This window comes from Takifugu flavidus, unplaced genomic scaffold (assembly GCF_003711565.1).
Source record: "Takifugu flavidus isolate HTHZ2018 unplaced genomic scaffold, ASM371156v2 ctg912, whole genome shotgun sequence".
Taxonomy (NCBI): domain Eukaryota; kingdom Metazoa; phylum Chordata; class Actinopteri; order Tetraodontiformes; family Tetraodontidae; genus Takifugu; species Takifugu flavidus.
In genome coordinates, this window is record NW_026622522.1 from 1 (window position 1) to 6,069 (window position 6,069).

Here is a 6,069-nt window from a genome sequence, read left to right on the forward strand (position 1 = left end):
GAAGGAAAACTAGAAACCCAAAAAGAAAGATGCTGCAGTGTGCCATGCCCTTCTCTACTGAGAAAAGCCATCCCAAAAAAGAGAAAAGCCCAAGTGTGAAGTGAGCACCCTGTTAAACCTTGGTACCGAAAGCCTGCAGTCATTCTCATCTTAGGTGGCTTCATTCCAGCCAGAAGCCCAAACCTGCCTCCCTCTTAAAGGGGCAGCAGGTCAGTCCAACCACAGAAACCTTCATGAAGATCTGAAGCTTTCAGCATCCACAATTGTTGCACCTCACTTCCATTGGAGTCCAAATCAGAAGTCAACAAGTTGATTCTACACCGATTCTACACAATGCAACCATTTTAAAAAGGTTTCCATCCATAAGTTTTCACACATTTTATATAAATCTGTTTGTTCATCGCCTCCTTCTGTTGTAATGGTCATTAAAGAAAATGACCTTATTTGAGTTTTTCTCCTCACAAATATGACTTTCTATGAACGATGCAATAAATGCAGCTTGCAATCTAAGACAATATGGAAGTATGTGTATATAATAGTAGTGGAAGTAGCTCATAAAATAATACATTTGCTCTTCTCATCGAATCTTTATGTTATGAAAGAAAAACCTGCTCTTAGTCAACAACATCTAAGACATCAACCAAAAATCCTAATTTCTACAAATAATATAAAACAGTAGAGAAGACTCTTTCTGCAGAGACACTGGTGGCAGGAATGCAGAAGTATCACCTGCTCAACTTGGAAGGTGGAGCAGAAACCACCAGCTGAGAAGGTCCTCAGCGAGAGGAAGTGGTGGAGAACCATGAAACTTGCTAAGCTCCACCTCAGCTCCAGAGACGGGCTGAGCTGGAGCTGTGGCACCAGGTATCGCCCAGAAGAGCCTCCAACAAACAAGCTCTTCTCTTGGGAGGAGAGGGCTTTGAATCTCAGCTCAGTGTGCTTGTCTCTAGTAGGTGGCAGCTGCACCTTTTCCTGAGCTCCTTGTTGATGCCCTGAGGGGAATTGATGCTCCTGCAATGTTTTCTGGCAGCATTGAGCTTGCAGTGGGGCAATCAAACACACTGTGGGGGGGCTCTCTTTCCTTCTCTCATCTGGAGAACAAGTGACACCAGCTGCCAATCATTGTTGGAGAAATGTGCAGTCAGGGGAACTCTGCGTCCAGACTATAGCCACCCTTCCAGCATCCAGCAGTGTCTAAAACCTTTGATTTGGTTTCACCAGAGAGTGTAGGGATTGCAGGGTCGCTGCAGCATCGCCCACAAGCTATCAGGAGTGGGTCGCTTTGTCCCAACTCCTGACAAGAGTTGAGTGCTATTGAGAAATGTGGTCTCACAAACTTGGAAGGTATTTTGACCTACACACACTTTACATACGCTGTAGATCTTGTCCAACTGCCCTGAAAGAACCCAAAATAGGAACATACGGCAGATAAGCCGGTGCAGGACCAGAGGTGTTGTTGCTTCTAAGCTGTGTTTTGCTCTGGTACATGTTGATTTTTATTTGTCTTCTCTCAAAATAATTGTTATTTTAGTCTATGGGGCTGCAGGTTATCAGAGACCAGCTGTGATTCTGTGGCCTCAGCTCTGAAGTCCAACCTCCCATCTGAGGGTTCTGGACCTGAGCTACAACACGTTGCAGGATTCAGGAGTGAAGCGGCTCTGTTCTGGACTGGAGAGTCCAAACTGTAAACTGGAGAGGCTCAGGTCAGTCTTCATTTTTCTACCTATATACCAGCTGCTAGGATGGTGAAGTGAGGCTGTTCTCAACACTGCTGTGATGCACCACATTAAAAAAATTCCTTGTAATATCGTGAATTCAGGTCTGACCCAACTAAGAACTAACGTAGGTTTAGTACTGACGCAGATAACATGCAGACCTGCACCGTATAACCTCATCCTGCATTTTTCAGATTGAGTGACTGCAGTTTATCAGAGATCAGCTGTGGCTCTCTGGCCTCGGCGCTGAGGTCCAATCCCTCCCATCTCAGAGAACTGGACCTGAGCCTCAACCAGCTGCAGGATTCAGGAGTGAAGCTGCTCTGTGGTTTTCTCCACTTTCCAAACTGCCGACTGGAAACTCTGAGGTAAACACCATTCTCAAAAATGTCCATTATTCCATCCGAGGGTCCTCACACTTTCTGAGTGTGTGTGTTGTGCCCAGTTCCTTCAGGAGGGAGGGCCCACGGGGACCACTTATTCATGATAAATTGATTTAAGGACAATGAAAAAGCCGACAGATGGTAACCAAAATTAGACAAAACTAGGTGAGGGTGCCTGGTAGACACCAGCCAACGAGGAGGGAGATGGTGAGGGAGACAGGAAGTCATCTAAGACAGGTTGTGCCTTTAAAGATGAGCCACAGGTGAGATGGATCTCCATGATGAGAGATGGGAGGGAAAGAGGTGGGAGAACCTGGGAAGAGTGAGGGCCAAAGAAAATATATATTCTCCTTTGGAACAGTGCAAACCTGAGAGGTTGGAATTGTGGTAATTACATATTACTATCATTTTTTAACCTGTAACTAAATTAATATTTACAGATCATGCCTTTGATTAACCTTTCAGATTAATACTGGTTTCACTTATAACCTTATAAAAGTTTCCCTTCTTTATTTAGATTAAGGCGCTGCAGTTATCAGAGATCAGCTGTGACTCTCTGGCCTCGGCGCTGAGGTCCAATCCCTCCCATCTCAGAGAACTGGACCTGGGTCAGAACCAGCTGCAGGATTCAGGAGTGAAGCTGCTGTCTGATCTTGTAGAGAATCCACACTATGGGCTGGAGACATTGGGTCAGTAGCTGGTTGTAGCCAGTCAACTCCCGCTCATCTGCTGCATCACTCACTGACCACTGGTGAAGAGCATCTGTGGAAACATCTGCCGTCTACTCCCTCCATAGATGAAAAATTCAGTTTTTAAAAGCGCTGGTGGACTTTCAGGAGATCAGTCGATGGTCGACAAAGCAGAAGCAGCTTCGCCTTGAAGTTAAATTAGTTCCTGGTATCACACAATGCATCTTTATAAAGTTCTAAATGGCTCCTCGGCCACTCTTAGAAGCATGGAACATTCTCTTAATTGTCTCTTCAAATGTCTGTATTATACGTTACTATTTTACATCATGCCTTCAAAATCTTTAGGGTTTAGTATTTACTGTCTCTGTGACATGGAGCATTGGAATATTTCAGCTGCAGCCAGCAAAAACCCATCAGAATGACGGCTATCGGTGGGAACCGCAGGTCATTTGACTTTAGTCAATCTGTTCAATGTTATAGGATTTATTGCAATCTAATAAAAACTATGAATAAATGTGGGAAATAGGAAATAAAAAGAAGCAAAATGACCAAATAAATCTCCCATGAATACTGTAAATTTAAAGATGAGAACCTGCTGCACTGTGCCGTGCCCCTTCTCTATTGAGAAAAGCCCAAGTGTGTCCTTCAGTCACCTCAGACATTCAGCCAGCTTTAATACCTTTGTTCAAGCCCAGAACGCCCTGGATTATTCCCACTGAAGATGGAAAAGCAGGTGGAAAACATGAGTTATTGTTAACTGTACTGGTGTATGACTATAGCGCATTACTGGACCACTATAAACTTGTTGTTTGTGGTTTTTCTTTCTTTGTGGAGATTAACACGTAAAAATAAATTGCACTGGTTCAGCAGTTGATCTTGTTTTCTTATTTGACCTATACGACACAATTTCACAAAGCTAAATATACATTTTTACAGAATAGTTTTATCCTTCCGATTACCAGCACCAGCTATTCCAAAATTTAATGTAGTGGGTTTTTAAATGAACTGAATGATGTCTCTGATTTTCCTGTTGATTGTTAGGGATCAGGCCCTGGGATTCTGCATAGCACCAAGTTTGACTACAACAGACATTACAAATAAAGATGATTTGATTTGATTTAAAAATAAAAGAACTGCGCCTGAAAATGAAGCAGAAGCAATAAAAACCCAACACCAGCGAAGCTTTCGAAGAATCTCAGATATTGATGAAAAATTCTGGAAATCATGATGGAGAGATATTTTTCTCACGGCTCAAATTCCACAGCTATTAAGTGATTAAATGGATTTAATGGTGATATTCTGGAGTCCACAATTTCAGGTGAAGTTACACTGGGGAACAATTTGAAAATATCCTGTTGAAATTATTCTAAATTATTCTGATTAAAATAAAATTGGCACGCTGATTCCAAAATTACAGTCATTCCCCCCCAGCCCGTCAAGTTTTGAAAGCTTCTCCTCCAGATCAGCAATTTCCCTAATGAGCTGGAGTCAGACTGGCCAGCTGATGACAACTGGATCAGCTCCGTTGGTGCCGTCACCATTAAGAGGTGTGTGCAGCCCCCAAAAGGTCACTACTGTCAATATCCTATAGGGACACTTTGAACCAGAGGGGATCCTATAGATCAAAAAGTTGACCCAGTTTGATTCCGCACCCAAAAACGAACATCTGTCAGACGAACTCCAGTTGTTTCCCAGTATTTCAGTTAAAACGTGGACCAAATTGTTCTGAAGAGAGGCGCTTGTGCTGGATATGACGCGATCCAACCACAAACACGGGACGTGTAGAGGAAGAAGAAGTGAAAGGAAAGTTCTCAACTTCGGGCTCCATCTGGACTGACCGAGCCCTGATGGAAAACCTCTAATATTCAGGTAGCATTTGGTTCTTTCACTGCTGTCGTCTCGAATCAATGTTCCGCTGCGAGATGCGGCTTAATAAGCTGCGTGTTCGCAATGAGCGTGCGCGTGTTTCGGACGCACATTGCGGCTGGTCGACGGGAATGTTGTGACGGATGATCAAACTTTGTACCGTGTTTCCTCTAACTGCGTTTTCCGCTAACCCTGAGCCAACATTTTAGAGGTTGAGGAAGCACATTTTAATACTCACAATAAGTCGACAATATTATTTGCAGTTAGTGGAAAAATCCACGGAAAGAGGGACACAAACGCGACAGTTTTAGCCTCCTCTCTTTGTCCCTCCACCAGGGGGACAATCAATCCTTTATTTAAAAAGGAGAGTATGGAAAGAGGGAGAGATCAAGGCATTCCATTTTATTGTTTTAACAACTGGTTCTTTGTGGAATATGAATTTGTTATTATGGATTTATGAAATGTGTTCTGTTTTGAATGAAGCAGTCAAGAAAACGAAAGGAAACCTAAACCCATGGTGTTTTGATATTTTTGGTCCTGTACATGTGGTCAGATCAGATTAGTCTGAGCAGAATTGGGTGTTTTTTGCCTTTGCTGTGTGTCATCTATTCTATTCAGCATGTTGGGTTGCTTGACTTCTGTTGGGTCGTGTCAACTTGATGCATCACTTCTGAGATATTGACACACCTTTTTCCTGAGGCTGGCTCCAATGCTGCCAACACACCTGGCCATGGATATGGTGGGACTTCTGTGATGAGTGGGGTCAGAGGTGGTGGACAAGCTCTGCTCCAAAACAAGCTTGCTAGATATGTTTGGGATCTCCTCCGCCACAACCAGCAGCTGCAACTAGTAGCTGTGCACGCCATGCAGAGTTTTGACCTCTAGGTCAGGCTACAAATGTTTTTTCCAGCACCATCATGTGTTCGTGAGAAACATGATGCGCTGATCAAAAAAAGCTGCTTGTAATCTGACAGACGAGCCATGATGAGATGTCAAGGTGCGTTGTTGAAAATGAAGATCCTCTTCTTGGAATCCTGTCTGAGATGACAGAAGATGATGCTGCATTTGACCCACTTTGATGATGTGATGACGTATTTCTGTTTAGTTTTGAATGCATTCTCATCTTATTTGTTGAATTTAATGTTGAGAACTGACATCTTGAAAGAATTTAGGTTTTCTTGTAAACCATAACCAGATAAAAAATGATTTCATTTGTATTTGTGTGCGTCCGTCTGATGCCACCGCACCTTTTGAAACACCCAGGAGAAACATTTTTTCCACAACTATTTTATGTTTAACATGGTGTAAACTTTTAAGATGTCCCAAAACTTTTTCCAATATATATGTGGCCTGTATGATGTACAGGGTGACATCATATAATAGATTTTGATGTGAATGAGCCGACAATACGTCACT

General features: G+C 42.9%; 2 long non-coding RNA genes across 2 annotated transcripts; both read left to right on the forward strand.

Annotated features, from left to right (window-relative positions):
* The first annotated feature begins 924 nt into the window (after positions 1-924).
* LOC130521361 (uncharacterized) lies at positions 925-3,273 on the forward strand. The gene is made up of 3 exons (XR_008949306.1): positions 925-1,703; positions 1,910-2,083; positions 2,616-3,273. It is a non-coding gene; the product is annotated as an uncharacterized LOC130521361 (long non-coding RNA).
* Positions 3,274-4,321: 1,048 nt separating this feature from the next.
* On the forward strand, positions 4,322-5,870 carry LOC130521362 (uncharacterized). The gene is made up of 2 exons (XR_008949307.1): positions 4,322-5,538; positions 5,628-5,870. It is a non-coding gene; the product is annotated as an uncharacterized LOC130521362 (long non-coding RNA).
* The last annotated feature ends 199 nt before the right edge of the window (positions 5,871-6,069 follow it).